This window comes from Staurois parvus, unplaced genomic scaffold, assembly GCF_062004578.1.
Source record: "Staurois parvus isolate SC_StPar_1 unplaced genomic scaffold, SC_StPar_1.0 ptg000196l, whole genome shotgun sequence".
Taxonomy (NCBI): domain Eukaryota; kingdom Metazoa; phylum Chordata; class Amphibia; order Anura; family Ranidae; genus Staurois; species Staurois parvus.
Window position 1 is genome coordinate 3,904,617 of NW_028317992.1, and position 17,620 is coordinate 3,922,236.

General features: G+C 41.9%; 1 long non-coding RNA gene across 1 annotated transcript in view; it reads left to right on the plus strand.

Annotated features, from left to right (window-relative positions):
- Window positions 1–378: 378 nt before the first annotated feature.
- LOC149461634 (uncharacterized) overlaps window positions 379–17,620 on the plus strand; it is a 28,112-nt gene continuing 10,870 nt past the window's right edge. The window contains exon 1 of the long non-coding RNA XR_016312815.1: window positions 379–596. This is a non-coding gene — a long non-coding RNA (uncharacterized LOC149461634). The remainder of the gene's footprint in view (window positions 597–17,620) is intronic.

Sequence of the window (17,620 nt, forward strand, 5' to 3'; positions counted from 1 at the left end):
CCTTGAATTTGCACGATTTCAAAGTTGGATGTCAGTTTAACTTCAGGTGCGACTTGGAAGACATCTGTGCGACTTCATGCACAGATGTCTATGTAAGTTGAACCTGAACCTGAACTTGGTCTCGGCGGCGGTGACGTCACACTCCTCCTTAGGCCTTTCGTGCTAAGGCACATCGTCAGAAGGGAGGCCAACCACGAGGAGGTCCGGCGGCCATCTTGCTTGAGGTCAGAGCTGCAGTACTCTGCATTCCTTCACATAATTGTGTACTGTACCTCCACCTATTTGTTTACTTATGATTTTAAGTTTATTCAATAAATACACTGAAGTACTACACTATAGGCACCCCTCTTCTTTGCTCCTGATTGGAGGAGCTGTTAAATCCACAGAGCCATCCTTTATCCAACATCCAGAGGAGGGAGCCCTGTACCCAGGCTGCACACCCAGACTACCTAAAGGAGACCTCTGGATCCAGCAGATCAGTACTACACCCAAACCTGATGACGTCTCTTTCCTGAAGGAAGCCCACCATCTGCAGGCTGGTAACACCCCATCCGGTGGAGATAAATACATATATGCGCATATTCTATGTGCGGTCGGTGAGTGCGCATTTTTGCCATATATTCCCTGTCACTGGTTTTGGAGTCATCTGCTGTTGTGGAAGTTATTATTGGTACCACTTACCACATTTAGTCAAGTGGACAATTATTAATTGAACAAACTTTTTATGAATTTCATTTTTATTATCCATATTATTTGAGGTTTATATAATCACCTATAATGGACTAGCTGTCATCTTTACATATCATTTAGATATATTTTAGACAATTTTTATCCATTTATCTACCACTTATCTGCTATTTATTTGACATTTTAGCGCTGCACTTCATTTATAGTTACAAAGTTACATAGTTAGTCTGGCTGAAAAAAAACAAAAGTCCATCCAGTTCATCCATTAAAAAAAAAAAAAAAATTTGCATGACAAGTTGCACCAATCTGAGTGCAGACTAAGGGGTCTATTTTTAAAGCAGTGAATGTGACTGTCACCATACATTTACTGCTGAAAAATCCATCGATGGACAAAAAGGGGGTAATTTACTAACGGCAAATAGACTAGGCACCCTGCAGTTGCTCCAGAACTTAGTAAATAAAAATTAAGTTCTGCTGGCTTCCATCATCCAATCATGTACTAGCAAATATGCTGTTTTTTTATTTTCCTTGCATGTGATTGGGCATTCTTTGTAAAGTGAAGTTGTACCTTATTGACTAAGCTCTGGCACACCTGTGCACAGTTTATCTGCCTTTAGTGGATCTACCCCGTAGATTCACCTTCAGAAAATATTTGCTGAATGTCAGAGTTGCTGCTTTATAAATATATACGGTACATTTGTTCACATTGGAGTTCATTGGTACGGTGAATTCGAAGGAAAAGAATGACAGTTACAAAGAAATAACAAGCATGACATTTACAGGCTGACATTTATTCTACATGTCACACAATGAAACCCCAACAGGAGTTCTCTTGTTAGGAATGTACCAGCAATGGTGGCTGTCAACATTTTATAAATGGCTCTATCTACAGAAATGTATTTTGTCAGGTATCGCTGGTTACTGCCATAACAAACAATCGTCTATTCTGTCCTTTATGTACTCAGAAAGCTGATCTTTTGCAGATGTTTCTTTCTGCTGGGGAGTTACACTTTAAAGCCCTACTCTGGGCAACAGTAAAAGTTGAATTGTTGCATTGCGCCCCTTCCCTCTTCAGTGCAAGGGTCAAAGTGGTTGTAAACCCTTCTATATACCCAGTGACTGGCCTCAGGTGATACACAGAGATGAAACAAATCATCCTACATAGGTTGTACCTGTTCAGGGCCGGGACAAGGGAGGGGCGAAGGGGCAGGAGCCCTGGGCTCAACAATTGAATGGAGAGGATGCTGGTGGAAGGTAGTGATGTGCAGGAAGAAACTCTGCCTGAGGGCGCTTGAATGGCTCACCGACACCCCCCAGAACAGACTGTGTATCATTCACTTGCGGAGCTGCAGCTGGGGGCCAAGTGCTGGACCGATCCCTGTGCTTCTCCCGCACCCGAAACTGGAAGACATTCATAAGGTCCCTTTCACACGGGCGTTCCGTATGTCCGTTTTTCATCTATCAGTATACACCCATGTATTTCTATGGACTAGCGGATGTACAGTTGCAAGAAAAAGTATGTGAACCCCTTGGGATTACGTGGAGTTTTGCATGAATTGGGCATAAAATGTGCTCTGAACGTCATCTAAGTCACAACAATAGAAGAACACAGTCTGCTGAACATAATACTACACAAACATTAGATTTTGCCATGGTTTAATTGCACATAACATGTAAACATTCACAGTGCAGGGAGGAAAAAGTATGTGAACCTTTGGACTTAATAACTGGTTGACCCTCCTTTGGCAGCAATAAACTCAACCAATCGTTTCCTGTAGTTGCAGATTAGACCTGCACAACGATCTGGAGTCATTTTGGACCACTCCTCTTCACAAAACTGTTTCAGTGTAGCAATATTCTTGGGATGTCTGGTGTGAATCGCTCTCTTAAGGTCATGCCACAGCATTTCAATCGGGTTGAGGTCAGGACTCTGACTAGGCCACTCCAGAAGGCGTATTTTGTGCTGTTGCAGTCATTGTTTTGTTGAATTACTTGTATGCTTTGGGTCCTTATCCTGTTGCATCACCCATCCTCTGCGGAGCTTCAGTTGGCGGATAGATGGTCGTACGTTTTCCTGCAAAATGTCTTGATAAACTCTGGAATTCATTTTCCCATCAATGACAACAATCCGCCCAGGCCCTGAGGCAGCAAAGCAGCCCCAAACCATGATGCTCCCTCGGCCATGTTTTACAGTGGGGATGAGGTTTTGATGTTGGTGTGCTGTGCCTTTTTTTCTCCACACGTAGTGTTGTGTGTTCTTCCCAAACAACTCAATCTTGGTTTCATCTGTCCACAGTATATTTTGCCAGTAGTGCTGTGGAACATCCAGGTGCTCTTTTGCAAACTTCAAATGTGCTGCAATATTCTTTTTGGACAGCAATGGCTTCCTCCGTGGTGTCCTCCCATGTACTCCATTCTTGTTTAATGTTTTCCTTATTGTAGATGTGTCAACAAAAATGTTAGCATGTGCCAGAGATTTCTGTAGGTCTTTAGCTGACACTCTGGGATTCTTCTTTACCTCATGCAGCATTCTGCGCTGTGCTCTTGCAGTCATTTTTACAGGACGACCACGCCTAGGGAGAGTAGCAACAGTGCTAAACTTTCTCCATTTGTAGACAGTCTGTCTTACCGTGGACACATGAACATCATGGCTATTGGAGATACTTTTGTAACCCTTTCCAGCTTCATGCAAGTCAACAATTCTCGATCGTAGGTCTTCTGAGAGCTCTTTTCTGCGAGGCATGGTTCACATCAGACAGTGCTTCTTGAAACCAGTAAACCCAAAACAGGTGTGTGTTTTTTAAGGGCAGGGCAGCTGCCAGCAACACATCCAATATCATCACACTGATTGGAGTCAAGGTTGGCTCACTCCTGGCTCCAATTAGCTCTGGGAGAAGTCATTAAGCTAGGGCCTCACATACTTTTTCCTCCCTGCACTGTGAATGTTTACATGTTATATGCAATTAAACCATGGCAACATCTAATGTTTGTGTAGTATTATGTTCAGCAGACTGTGTTCTTCTATAGTTGTGACTTAGATGATGTTCAGAGCACATTTTATGCCCAATTTATGCAAAACTCCACGTAATCCCAAGGGGTTCACATACTTTTTCTTGCAACTGTAAAGGGATAATCATCTGTTACATCCGTTACTGTCCGTATCCGTTAAAAAACCCAGATCAGACAAAAAACGGATGTAAACTAGTGGTGCACCGAAATGAAAATTCTGGTGCCGAAAACAAAAATTCAAAATGCACTTGGCCGAAAACAGAAACCGAAATGCGCAGTTTTTAAAAATGAATATATATTTTTTCGAAAAAAATACACTTTGATTAAAAAAAACAATATATACCCCAATTGTTTTGTAAAATATGTAAGACAATGCTACAGCGAGCAAATAGATAAAGTAAAGGAATAAGTGAGCGCTTTTTCTAGAAATTAAAGCAGCTAGGCACACAGGACAACCAACAAAAATCCTCACAAGATAATATATATAAAAGTGCAGCGCTAAAAATTTATCATACATATATGAAAAAAACACAATGATTAAATGTGAATAAATTAGTCCCAGCAAAGGTGACTTGGAGTAAAAGTGCACACTAACCAGATGTGCACATTAAAAGTGCAATGTAGAGATCATAAGGCTCATGGGGTAATCATCTGAGTAGAAATGATGTTCTCTTGGTCAGAGAGGATCCCCGGGTGGTGCAGAGCTGGGCAGGAAGAGAAACTCCTTGACAACCAAGAACAGAACGATGATCCGCCTGAAGAAAACGACTTCTCCACTGGGCAAAAAAAGTATCTTGAAAAAGGTTGCTCCCCACGGGGGGTCAAGAAAAGATGCCCACAGTGAAGCACTGCATAAACAATTTATTGTAATAAAAATGACAGTAGCAGAGGGGATGCATCCAGGGGATGCATCGAGCAAAAAACAAGCAAGTACAGACAGGACCAACCGTCCTGTCAGATGTAATAGCCGCCGGAGCTCCACGATGCCCCGACGGCGCGACGTCACGGCGTACGTAGGCTCCTCCTAGGAGCTCCACGATGCCCCGACGGCGCGGAGTCACGGCGTACGTAGGCTCCTCCTAGGAGAAGCCTACGTATGCCGTGACGTTGCGCCGTCGGGGCATCGTGGAGCTCCGGCGACTATTACATCTGACAGGATGGTTGGTCCTGTCTGTACTTGCTTGTTTTTTTTGTGGATGCATCCCCTCTGCTACTGTCATTTTTATTACAATAAATTGTTTATGCAGTGCTTGACTGTGGGCATCTTTTCTTGACCCCCCGTGGGGAGCAACCTTTTTTCAGATAAGTTTTTTTGCCCAGTGGAGAAGTCGTTTTCTTCAGGCGGATCATCGTTCTGTTCTTGGTTGTCAAAGAGTTTCTCTTCCTGCCCAGCTCTGCACCACCCGGGGATCCTCTCTGACCAAGAGAACATCGTTTCTACTCTGATGATTACCCCATGAGACTTATGATCTCTACATTGCACTTTTAATGTGCACATCTGGTTAGTGTGCACGTTTACTCCAAGTCACCTTTGCTGGGACTATTTTATTCACATTTAATCATTGAGTAAATAGATACCCAACATGTCACGCTTAAAAATTTCCATGGGTGACGCTTTAAACATTTCTACAGGTTATTAGTGTAAAGTTACAGAGGAGGTCTAGTGCTAGAATTATTGCTCTTGCTCTGATGTTCGTGGCGATACCTCATGTGTGTGGTGTGAACACCATTTACATATGTGGGCATGGTCTACGTATGCATTCACCACTACGTGCGCACGGGGGACTTTAAACGTTTTAAAAAAAAATTATTTAATGTTTTTTTTTTTTGCACTGTTCCTTTTAAAAAAAATTGTAGTCACTTTTATTCTCATCACAAGGAATGCATGCATCCATTGTGATAGAAATAATTAGTGACAGGTCCTCTTTATGGACCCCACATTTCTCCTCTGCAATGTAAAGCATTGGATCAAGAAAGGATCAAGATGCTGCCCTCTCCCTCTTGTGAATGAGTACTTGTACCTACCCATTCACTAAAGGGTTAAATTTTGTAAAAAATAAAGAGACTGGTCTTTTGAAAAAAATCCTTTAGTCTAGGTCGGGTGTCGGCAACCCGCGGCTCCAGAGCCGCATGCGGCTCTTTTTCACCTTTGCTGCGGCTCTTCTTTGTGCCGTGCGCCTGCTCCCCTCCCTCCTCTCGGGCGGCCACCCCAAAAGTAAGGACTCTGCAGCTAGCCCAGCAATGGGCAAACTACGGCCCGGCGGACCTTTTAATCCGGCCCGCGGAGCGTGGCAAACATTGGCTGTCAGGATGTAGGCGGGGCAGCGTGACAAACTCCTCTCCTCTCACAGTCCGCCCTGAAGACCGGAACGGCGCGGGAACACGGTGAGAGGAACGCGCGGAGCAAAGGTAAGTGAATTGACACAATATGGGGAATGAATTACTATAGGGGGGATGAATTACTATATGGGGGGTGAATTACTATGGGGGATGAATTACTATATGGGGGATTAATTAATATGGGGGATGAATTACTATGTGGGGGATGAATTGCTATGGGGGATGAATTGCTATGGGGGATGAATTACTATGGGGGATGAATTACTATATGGGGGATGAATTACTATGGGGGATGAATTACTATATGGGGGATGAATTACTATGGGGGATGAATTACTATATGGGGGATGAATTACTATATGGGGGATAAATTACTATATGGGGGATGAATTACTATATGGGGGATGAATTACTATATGGGGGATGAATTACTATGGGGGATGAATTACTATATGGGGGATGAATTACTATGGGGGATGAATTACTATATGGGGGATGAATTACTATGGGGGATGAATTACTATATGGGGGATGAATTACTATATGGGGGATGAATTACTATATGGGGGATTAATTACTATATGGGGAATGAATTACTATGGGGGATGAATTACTATGGGGAATGAATTACTATGGGGGATGAATTACTATATGGGGGATGAATTACTAAATGGGGGATGAATTACTATGGGGGATGAATTACTATATGGGGGATGAATTACTATATGGGGGATGTATTTTCAGTTTTAAAAATGTGGCTCTCAAAATAAATTTCAATCGTGGTTTTGGCGAGATTTGGCTCAGTTGAAAAAAAAGGTTGCCCACCACTGACCTAAGGCTATGATTGTGATTATGTTGATACACTGTGGCCCTGATTAACCCTTTGCTTATGGGGCCCTTAAACCCCCTTCATGACCAGAGCGCTTTTTGCAATATATGCAGTGTTGGATTTGTTTTAAATGTTGCAATGGTTTTGCGGTTCCCAGTCTTTTTTTCCCTCTCGGAAACGGGTCCAAGTGGCTCTTTATGTCTTAAAGGTTGCAGACCCCTGGTCTAGGTTCACACCTATGCGTTTTCCGCACCATTTTACGGAAATGTACAGCAGTCCATTTAACATGGTATAAAAGTGCAGCGAAATAAAATATACAATGTCAAGTGCACCATATAAAGTGAAATAAATGTAGTCCAGAAAATATATATAAAATGTAGTAGCCCTGGTTCACATATATGTGGACGTGCGGGCTGCGCTTTGCACGGGCACAAGAGCCCATTCATTTGAATGGACTCCCGTGCCCCGTGACACGCAGGGAAGAAGTCCCTGCACTTCTTCTGAAAACGCAGCCCGCACGATATTTGATATCTACTGATATTTGAGAGATATGCTGATTAAAACATCAGCATCTGGTGACTTAGCACTTTGATGGGGTGTTGGGCACAAAGGAATTCACGGTTGTGGCAAATATATCCATCCCCACAGTTATCTCTCCTGTGCCACCATCCCCTCCCTCCCAGATTGTAAACTTGAAAGAGCAGGGCCCTCGATCCCCTCATGTTTTGCATTGTATTGGTATTGTTCTGTCACATGTTCTGTCCCCCTTTGTAATGTACAGCACTGAGCGAACTATTGGCGCTTTATAAATACTGTATAATAATAGTATATACCGTTTGAAGAAAATTATATATGGACTACACTTTATTATGGACTTTTTTTGATATTTCACTGTTTTTGGCACTTTTTATTTTCTTTGGTGGCAGTTTTTATATATATTTTTTTATATTTATATACTTATATATTTGATTTATTTTTAATTATTCCCTATTATTTATGGGTATATATAGTTTGAGAGCGCTATTTATGGTATTTTCCATTTATTTATACACTGTTTTATTGTTTTAAAATAGCAGCTCTAATCACTATTTTGTTGAAATTTGATGTTTATCACATCAGTTTGGCGCGATATTGTAAGCTATTAATGGATTAATTTATCAATCTGTCAATTTATTTGATATATTAACTACATGCCGTCCAGCCACTGTATAAATACGGTGGCAGGGCGGCACAGCTGGGCGAAAGCACGTTTTAAAACGTGCGTTTTGTAAACAGGTAGGGGGCGCGCGCGAGGCGCACCGCCGCCCTACTTGTCCCGCTGCGGATGTCAGTCGCCGGGTCACAGCTGGTCGTTACTATGTCCCCGCGATCGGTGGCAATCGCTGTCAGAGAGCACAGCTGCAGTAGCTGTGCTTTCTGGCAGTTCCCTGACAGCTCCAGGACACGCTGATCGGGACAGAAGAGTTTCTGTCTCCCGATCAGCGGTGTTCCCTGCAGCACACACCCCCCCGCCCCCTAGTAAAACACTCCCCTCACACAGTTAACCCTTTCCCTGGAAAATAAACTTAACCCCTTCCTCCCCAGTGCCATTAGTAGAGTGTCAGTGTTTTTTTTTTTGCACTGATCACTGTATTGGTGTCACTGGGGATGTCAGTGACCCCAAGTCAGTACCCCCCCAGTGTCAGAATGTCTGCCACAGTCCCGCAGTCCCGCCATAAGTCGCTGATCGCCGCCATAAGTCACTGATTGCCGCCATAAGTCGCTGATCGCCACCATTATTAGTATAAAAAAAAACTAAAAATTAAACCATGGCAACATCTAATGTTTGTGTAGTATTATGTTCAGCAGACTGTGTTCTTCTATTGTTGTGACTTAGATGACGTTCAGAGCACATTTTATGCCCAATTCATGCAAAACTCCACGTAATCCCAAGGGGTTCACATACTTTTTCTTGCAACTGTATGTACCGTATTGCATGACTGCGCAATTGTCCGTTAAACTAGCGCAGCGCTGTATAGCAAAAAAATGGCGTAAATTGCAATATCTATACCATAGTTTGTAGACGCTATAACTTCCACACAAAGCAATCAATATACACTTATTGGAATTTTTTACCAAAAACATGGAGCAGAATACATTTTGGCCTAAATTTATAACCAACTTTGAGTTTACTATATATTTTTTATAGCTGAAAGTAAAAAATATCGTTTTTCTTCAAAATGTTTGGCCTTTTATTGTTTATAGCGTGAAAAATAAAAAGCACACAGGTGATCAAATACCACCAAAAGAAAGCTCTATTTGTGTGAAAAAAAGGACATAAATTTCGTTTGGGTGCAGCATTGCATGACCGCGCAATTATCAGTTGAATTAGTGAAGCTCCGAGTAGCAAAAAGAGGCCTGGTCATTCAGGGGGGTAAATCCTCTGGAGGTCAAGTGGTTAATGTTCATTTATTTTTAGCTTATACACAAAGTTATTTCTATGGACTAGCGGATGTAAACGGATGATCATCTGTTTACAGCTGTTAATGTCCACATCCATTTTTTAACGGAAGAAAACGGATGTAAACGGACAAAAACTGATGTAAACTGACAAAAAAATGGATGAAAATGGATGTAAACGGAGAAAACGGATGTAAATGGGTGAAAAACAGATGTAAACAAATGAAAATGGATGTAAATGGATGACAATGGATGAATAACGGATGTAAACTGATCCATTTTTTCTTGGAAAAACATGACTGAACTGATGAAAAAGCGGAACGCCCGTGTAAAAGGGGCCTACAGGTAAAAAAAAACTCCAGACTACCTGTAGGTTCCTGTTGCTGTCAGTTAAATCCTGTGGGCTCTCCCCTGTGTCTATGGAAGCACGTCCGTGCAGGTGCCCCTATAGCATATGGCTTACTATGGGGACACCCTCAGAAAGAAGGAGCAGACAGTGCCGGAGGGGAGATTCCAGAAAAGAAGGTGTGGCTGTCTGAATACAATACTTGGTAGTGCAGATTCCTCCATCCACACTGTTTAGCATTAATAGAGGAATCTATTGTTCAGGTCATGGGCTGAATGAGAGAAATCTAAAGATGTATGGCTAGCTCAGCCCTTAATAGGAGAAGTTAATCTACAGTAATATGTGTCTTAGAGCACTGAGATGTAGCATAGCTTTTCCCACTCTTCTCTAATATTGACATTCCACTCTAAGTAGATGTTTATGTAAGTCATAAACCACATCGCACTCTTATTCCACCTATTTCCTATCACGCCAAGGGAGTTAATCATTATCTCAAAGCTACACTATATTGCCAAAAGTATTGGTCGGCTGGCCTTTACACGCTCATGAACTTTAATGGCATCCCAGTCTTAGTCCGTAGGGTTCAGTATTGAGTTGGCCCCGCCCTTTGCAGCTATAACAGCTTCAACTCTTCTGGGAAGGCCGTCCACAAGGTTTAGGAGGGTGTCTATGGGAAGGTTTGACCATTCTTCCAGAAGCACATTTGTGAGGACAGGTACTGATGTCGGGGGAGGAGGCCTGGCTCGTAGTCTCCACCCTAATTCATCCCAAAGGTGTTCTATCAGGTTGAGGTCAGGCCATTCAAGTTCCTCCACCCCAAACTCACTCATCCATGTCTTTATGGACCTTGCTTTGTGCACTGGTGTGCAGTCATGTTGGAACAGGAAGGGACCATCCCCAAACTGTACCCCCAAAGCTGGGAGCATGAAATTGTGCAAAATGTCTTGGTATGCTGACACCTTAAGAGTTCCCTTCACTGGAACTAGGGGGCCAAGCCCAACTCCTGAAAAACAACCAAACAACATAATTCCCCCTTCAACAAAATTTACACTTGGCACAATGCAGTCAGGCAAGTATCGTTCTCCTGGCAACTGCCAAACCCAGACACATCCATTGGATTTGCAGGCAGAGAAGCGTGATTCATCACTCCAGAGAAAACATCTCCACTGCTCTAGAGTCCAGTGGCGGAGTGATTTACACCACTGCATCCGACACTTTGCATTGCACATGGTGATGTAAGGCTTGGATGCAGCTGCTCGGCCATGGAAACCCAATCCATGAAGCTCTACGCACTGTTGTTGTGCTAATCTGAAGGCCAAATGAAGTTTGGAGGTCTTTAGCTATTGACTCTGCAGACAGTTGGCAACTTCTGCACACTGTGCGCTTCAGCATGCGCTGACCTTGCTGTGTCATTTTACGTGGCCTACCACTTGGTGGCTGAGTTGCTGTTGTTCCCAGTTGCTTCCACTTTGTTATAATCCCACTAACAGCTGACCGTGGAATATTTAGTAACAAGGAAATGTCACGGATGGACTTATTGCACACGTGACAACCTATCATGGTACCACGCTTGGAGTCACTGAGCTCCTGAGAGCGACCCATTCTTTCACAAATGTTTGTAGAAGCCGTCTGCATGCCTAGGGGCTTGATGATATACACCTGTGGCCATGGAGGTGATTGGAACACCTGAATCCAATGATTTGGAGGGCTGGGACAATACTTTTGGCAATAAAGTGTATGAGATGTGCTAATTTAAAAGTAAAACACAAACACGGGCACCAAAAGCTCTTCAAAAATCCAGCCGCTAATCAAAAATAAAACATATTAAAGCTACAGCAAAACACATAAAGAGAAGACACTTCAGCCTCATGCATTACCATAAAACCATTTTCTTGGAATGAAACATGTGGAAATATACACAAACATAAATAAAAACTGGCACATCAATGATTCGATTATTACAGCAATGTACAGGTGATGCCCATACACAAGGCCAACACGTTACCAGGGCAGAGCACTCTTCATCAGAGCTCTGATGAAGAAGGTTTTGGCCTGGAAACATGTTGGCCTCACTCAATGCTTATGGGCATCACCTATAAATCACACTGGACCGTGGGATCATTGATGTGCCTGTTTTTACTTAAAGCAGAGCTCCACCCAAAAGGAGAAGTTCTGCTTTAAGACTTCGTCCCCCGCTCTCCATTAAGGATTGGCACCTGTGAGAAACAGGGACAGCTTGCAGCTTCACAGTCGAGTGCCCACATTGAAGATGCCGGAGCTGGGGACACAGGAGGCCAGTGTGAGGACACCACAGGATCAAGGGACAGGTTCTTAAAAGGGCTGGTTTTTTTAAAAGTCAGCAGCTACAGTTTTTGTAGCTGCTGGCTTTTATTTTTTTTTTCTATTTTGACTGCACCTATACTTTACGTTTGTGAGTTTATTTCCACAAGTCTCATTCCAAGAAAAAGATTTTATGAGGTTTTATCAGCATGAAGCTGATGCTCCCTTTTTTCATGTGTTTTTGTAGTTACAGTCATGGCAAAACATATTGGCACCCCTGCATTTCTGTCAGATAACGCACCACTTTACCCAGAAAATTGTTGCAATTACAAATGTTTCAGCATTCTCATGTTTATTTCTTTTGTTTGTATCGGTATGACACAAAAAAGTGTAGAAACAAAAAGCCAGATCTGACACATTCCACGCAAAACCCTAAAAATGAACTGGACAAAATTATTGGCACCCTCAATTTAATATTTGGTAGCACACCAATTAAAAGTAACTGAAATCAATGGCTTCCTGCAACCATCAATGAGTTTCTTCTACCTCTCTACTGGAATTTTGGACCACTCTTCTTTCGCTAACTGCTCCAGGTCTCTCAGATTGGAAGGGTTCCTTTTCCCAACTGCTGTTTTGAGATCTTTCCACAGGTGCTCTGTGGGATGGAGATCTGGACTCATTCCTAGTCAGTTCTGTGCTCTCCATTGCTTTGTCTGAAACCATTTCTGGGGGCTTTTTTGATGTGTGCTTTGGGTAATTTTCCTGCTGTAGGACCCATAACCTCTGATGGAGACCCAACTTTCTGATACTAGTCCCTACATTGCCTCCCAGAATTATTTGGTAGTCTTCAGATTTGCTAATGCCATGCACACGGTCAAGACATCCAGTGCCTGAAGCAGCAAAGCAACCCCAAATCATCAGTGTACCTCCACCATGTTTGACTGTAGGGACTGTTTTCTTTTCTTTAACCACTTGCCGTCCGCCTGCTGTTTATAAACGGCAGGACGGTGGCACTCCAGGGGCGGGTTGCCATTTCTAGCTGTGCACACTTCCTGGGAGCACGCAGCACCGCGATCCAGTGCCCGCTGTGTCCTCCGGATACAGTGAAACACCGATCGTCGGACGGGACCTCTATACGAGGTCCCGATCATGTGATCACTGATTGGCCAATCAGTAATCACATGCAAAGTAGTAAGCAAGATGTCACTTGTGACATCATTGCTTACTACGCGTGAAATCTGTGAATGATCACAGAGGTCACATGGTACAAGGCTATTCACAACAGTCTTGTACCATGTGACAAGCTGTGACCAATCCCAGCTCACTCAGTAGTTCTCAATGGCTGCAAGAATGCAGATAGAGAGAAAGAGAAATGATTGCTTTTACATCCTATATGAGTGTAAAAGCAATCACTGTAAAAAAAAAAAAAAAAAAAAAAAAATCTTCATCACCCCCCACAAGTAGTAGTGTCACCATGGTGACACTGTACTGCTAGGGTGACAGTATGTAAAGAAAAAAAAATTATAAGATAAAAAAAAATATATAAATTTTAAAAAAATGTTTAAAAATTATAATTTTTGGTTATAAACTAATTTGGCTTATTTTTTTTTTTTACTAAAAAGATAGCGGAATACATTGTGGGCAAGATTTATGATGAAAGATTATTTATTTGCAAAATTGTATAAGAAAAACACTTTTTTTCAAAATTTTTGGACTTTTTCATTTACATAGCAAAAAAAAATTTATATCCCAGCGGTAAATAAATAGTGTACAAATAAAAAGTGCGCTAATTATTCACAAAAAATGCAAGGATAAATAATAAAAATATAAATAAATTCATAAATATAAACATAAGTCCAGTCACCATAACAGTGATAGTCCAATATCAACTTAATGTCAATCTTGAAAACACACAGACATGTGCAAATCCGACACCAGATGAAATTAATACACTCACCAGAGCTATATGCTGATTATATTATAAACCAGCATGATAGCATTTTGCTCTGGGAGCGATGATCTGCAGGATATCCCAGTAGAGGAACAGCAACCAATAGTGATCCAATCAGCACATATGGAACAGCTAAGCAGCAAATGATCTTCCAATAACATGGGCAAAGCTTGAGGAATCAGAAGAGATATGATGGTGCAGTAAAACCAGTAAAATTTTATTAATAAAGTATTGCACTCACAAGGAAGGTGTCTAGCCAACACCAGTAATGACAGCCTCTATAATGCCACATCCACAAGGGAAAAACCAAGGGACGAACCTCCTGCACCGCGATCTCACAGCCGACAGCTGGGAGGAACGTTCCAACGTCACGTCCACTAGGCCAGGCCCAACGTGCTTCGTCACTTGATGTCTTCAAGGTGAATAAATACCACCAAAATAAAGGTTTATCTGTCTCAAAAAAATGGTAAAAAATTAATATGGGTACAGTGTTGCATGTACGCGCAATTGTCATTCAAAGTGTCATAACGCTGAAAGCTGAAAATTTCCCTGGACAGGAAGGTGTCAGGGCAGGAGTGGTGGAATGGGCAGGCAGGCCTAATGGTAGGGTCACGCAGCGACTGACGACAGCCGCTACTCACAGACCAGAGTCCCTCAGGGCACGGAGTGTAAGCCCCAGGCTGCCCTTCACCAGGGCCCTTGATGGTGTGGATGGACTTGACGCAGCCTGAGACCAGGTCGCGGCCCCGGAGTAACCCCAGCTGCGGTAACGACTACCGCCAATGGCGTACAGCTGGTGGGAGCCAGATGGAAAAGGTATAGCGTGGTCGGACAGGCCGGGTCGATAACAACAGAGCAAACAGTACAAGACGGTAGACAAGAATACTCAGGTCACGGGCTGGGTTCAGCAACGGGAGGTCAGGTAATGGGATAAAGCAGAGAATAGTCTTGTCCAAGCCGAGTCGGTTACCAGGAGAGCAACGAGAACAGAACAAGAGCTTACTGCAAAGGAACATACAGGACACGAATGCAAAGAGCAACTGCAGACAGCAGGCTTAAATGTGATCAGCCACACCCTACTGGAGGAGGAACCGCAGAGGCCTGAAAGCATAAAGACTCCCACCATGCTTTGCAGGAACTTAAGATGGATGCCAGCACATGGAGCAACACAGTCTCTGAGGAAAGGTAGGACCTTGACAGAAGGGAGTAAAAGTGTCTGGACAGGAAGTGGTTAAAGGCCTCATTGCTTTTTTTTAAAAACAGTAGAATGATGGGCTTTACCAAAATGCTGTAATTTGTTTCGTCTGTCCACAGCACATTCTCCCAAAAGGATTTTGGCTTCCTCAGGTAAGTTTTGGCAAAATCCAATCTGGCTTTTTTATGTTTCTGTGTCAGCAGTGGGGTCCTCCTGGGTCTCCTACCATATTTCTGTGTCAGCAGTGGGGTCCTCCTGGGTCTCCTACCATATTTCTGTGTCAGCAGTGGGGTCCTCCTGGGTCTCCTACCATAGTGTCTCTTTTCATTCAGATGGCGACTTATAGTGTGAGGTGACACAGATGTACCCTGTGCCTGAAGGTCAGCTTGAATTTGTCTGGAAGTTGATTGAGGTTCTTTATTCACCATTCGAATAATCCATTGCAATCTTTGATATTTTTTCTCTTTCATCCACATCCAGGGAGATTAGCTTCAGTGCCATGGGCTGCAAACCTCTTGACAATATTGTGCACAGTGGACACAGGAACATTAAGATCTCTGGAGATGGACTTGTAACCTTGAGATTGTCCATGCTTTTGCACAATTTTTGTTCTCAGATCCTCAGACAATTCTTTGCTGCTCTTTCTCTTCTCCGGGCTCCATGTGGCATACAGAGAGACACAACAGAAAGGTTGAGTCAATTTTTCACTATTTTAACTGATTGTCGGTGTGATTTCTATATTGTCAGCACCTGTTAATTGATACAGGTGAGTTGGAGTTCCCGGAGGAAACTCACGCAGGCACAGGGTGGACATGCAAACTCCAGGCAGGTGGTGCTGTGGTTATGATAAATTTGAAGAATTAAAACATTTTGTGAGCAACGTGTAAAAGCACTATCATTGGATTTCTTGCTCACCATCCAAAAAGAACACACCTTAACATCAGTTACACAGAACTACCTAAACTGTGCAGGCAGTGATGTGCTGTATTGGAAAACCAAGCACTCTCTGCAACCTGAGATTGATGGATGCATTCAATATTATGTGTTTATTTATTAAAATCATTCTGTCACATAATTACAGATTTAAAGAAGAATTTCAAGTATGGTATATTCTTACATAGTTACGTTGGTCCAACTTGGACCAACGTAACTATGTACAGTTGTGCTCAAAAGTTTGCACACCCTGGCAGAAATGTTGAAATTGTGGAATTTATATTTAAAATATTACTGGTCAGTGCAAAAAACTGTCTTTTACTTAAGGATAATGATCATTGAAGCCATTTATTATCACATAGTTGTTTGGCTCCTTTTTAAGTCATAATGATAACAGAAATCACCCAAATGGCCATAATCAAATGTTTCCATTCCCTGGAATGTTTGGCCTTGGTACAGACACACAAGGTGACACACACAGGTTAACATGCCAATTAAAGGTTAATTTCCTACATCTGTGACTTTTTCACAAGTGTAATAAAAGCGCCACACCCTTAATACTTTAAAGCAGCAATTCCACCTCAAAGAAACCAAATAAATTTCTTAGTGCTACAACTTAAATAAAGGAATGCGCTAAAACCACAAACTATTCCTAATTTAGTGTAGAAACATTAGTGCAAAAGATATATCTATTCTCAATTAATATCAAAAAATATCAAAATTATGTGCAAAACTATTTTTTAGTGCATAAGTAATTTAAATAATTACATTTGTGAATATAAAAAAAAAAAAAAAAAAACCAAAGCATGTAGAATATCCAAGAAGTATTCTTTCAAAAGTTTGTCAAAAAACAATTAAGCTCAATATCTATATTCATACCTTTTGGTTTTAAACAGTCCAATTCATATATCCAATATGTTTCCTTCTTTGATATTTCTTTAATCATTTTTTTTTTTTATATTCACAAATGTAATTATTTAAATTACTTATGCACTAAAAAATAGTTTTGCACATAATTTTGATTTTTTTTATATTAATTGAGAATAGATATATCTTTTGCACTAATGTTTCTACACTAAATTAGGAATAGTTTGTGGTTTTATCTGTGACTTTTTGATTTGAAATTAGTATCTGTGTATAAATAGCCAATGGGTTTGTTAGCTCTCATATGGATGGACTGAGCAGGCTAGATACTGAGCCATGGAGAGCTGAAAAAACTGTCAAAAGACCTGCGTAATAAAGAACTTTATAAACATGGAAAAAATACAAAAAGATATCCAAAGCCAGTTAGTACTGTTCTATCACAAAAAAGCCCAGTTACAATATGCCCAACAACACCTAGACATGCCCTTGCCAAGCTTTTTTGTGGAATTGGCTCAGTAAAGGCTTCTTTCTGGAAGCTCAGCCATGCAACTCATTTTTGTTCAATGTCATTGTATTGTGCTCCTTGAAACAACTACGCCATCTTTTTCCAGAGCAGCCTGTATTTCTTCTGATGTTATCTGTGAGTTCTTCTTCTTCTTTGTATCCAAAACAATTCTTTTGGAAATTGTGGCTGCAATTGTTCTTGGTCTACCTGACCTTAGCTTGAAGGCTTCAAGAAATCCACAA